Here is a 1,845-nt window from a genome sequence, read left to right on the forward strand (position 1 = left end):
TTTCGTATAAATTTAAACTTTAAAGCACTTATAAAAAAAAATTGTGACTAACGATTTTGGATTTTTTTTTATCACTGTGAGAACAACTTATAAGAAACCTTGTATTAAATTTTCAAAGTTTTCTATCCAACCAAAAATTTTTTATCGTTATTTTAAAAAAAAATACTTAGAAAAATTGAAAATTTCATTTGTCTATAAATAGCTCAAAAAAAGTCGAAACACTTTGAAAATTTAACCCTGTATAGACAACGCTAATATAAACATCTGTTGCAAATTTCAAGTGCTTACAATAATTATTTTTTGAGTTACAGTAAAATTAAGTTTTCGTTTTTGTCAAAAATTGGTTTTGCGTAAAAATTCGCGTTTTTCCGTTATTTTTTTATGGTTTTTCCTGCCGCTTTTGAAAAGTATTGGGAAATTTTCACTTTTGACCCCCCAAAGTACCAACTAGATTCACTTTCCTTTCAGAAAAGGTACAACTTTTGAAAATCGAAGCATTTTTACTGCTCCAAAAGTTGTCGTCAGACACAAAAAAAAAAAAAAAAAAAAAAAACACACATCATTGTAAAATCAATACATTCATCACTTCGTTCAGAATCTAAAAAAGTGGGGAAGTGGTACCGTAATCAGTGCACAATAATATACTATTCCATCGCAGCCGTGCGCCGCCTGTACTCGGTACACAGAGCCGTCGAGCAGACTGCCCCCGCGGCCCGCGCCACCCATTAACGATAAGCTAAACAAGGTTACTGTTGTTTACCGGCGGCAGTTGCTGTGGTCTGAAGTACGAGAAGCGTTCGACCCGCCGAAATACGTATTCGTTTCGAGCGTGCGCACGCAACGACACGAGTTTATACGTCTGTCTGCTCGAGTAACGGAAACGCGTACCGCCGCCGCCGACAGGCATTGCTCGCTCACGGACGGTTACTGCCTAGGGGGCCTATTCTTGAAATCATACGGATTAGGGGGCCTATTCTTGAAATCATACGGATTAGATTCGTAAACGAACGGTCCACATGATATATTTCCGTATACGAACAAAAAATCGTATTCTTGAATATTTTTCGTTCGTATACGAATCCGCGTTCCCCGAATCATTCGTATAGGAATACTATCCTAATGGTACACAGCGGCAACGTCGCAAAATATGTCGTACATCGTGGAAAGTAAAATAAATTTTATACAAATATTGTGAGCGCTTACTTATGTTACCATGAAATATTATTATTTTCTATTCATTTTTATAGTACCTATAGGTACTAATAGCTTTGCCATTTTTTTTTCATTTTACCGTTTTATCTCACAACAAAATGTCGTGCGAAAAAAGAAAAAAAAGTCAATCCGTAACAAATGATCAAAAAACAGCAATGGTTGATTTTTTAAACAGCCATTCTGATTTGTTAAAAAGCAAACATTCAGCCACTTTTACACAAAATATTGCCACAAAACAATGGCAAGAATTAACAGATTTGTTAAATTCAATCCCAGGGCCAATAAAAGACTGGAAAGCCTGGCGTAGAGTACGTACAAATAAATTAAAATTCATCTTAAAAAGAATTTTTATGATTGATGAGATAGGAAACGATGATATTTAAGGACAATTAACTCATGCCTGCAAAATTTGCGATGTGTACTACGCGTAGTAAACCGACCTTACTTTAAATTTCATATCATGTGAATAATAATACAGTTTAAAATTTAAATATTATGTGATGAGATTAATTTTTTAGAACCATTTAAAACTTAGCAGATTATTACGAGAATTAAGTATAATATATATATATATATAGATCATATTATTATGTAATTAAAATATATATTTATGTTAATATCAAAAATAACAAA

The sequence above is a fragment of the Acyrthosiphon pisum genome, chromosome A1 (genome assembly GCF_005508785.2).
Source record: "Acyrthosiphon pisum isolate AL4f chromosome A1, pea_aphid_22Mar2018_4r6ur, whole genome shotgun sequence".
In the NCBI taxonomy this organism is placed as follows: Eukaryota; Metazoa; Arthropoda; class Insecta; order Hemiptera; family Aphididae; genus Acyrthosiphon; species Acyrthosiphon pisum.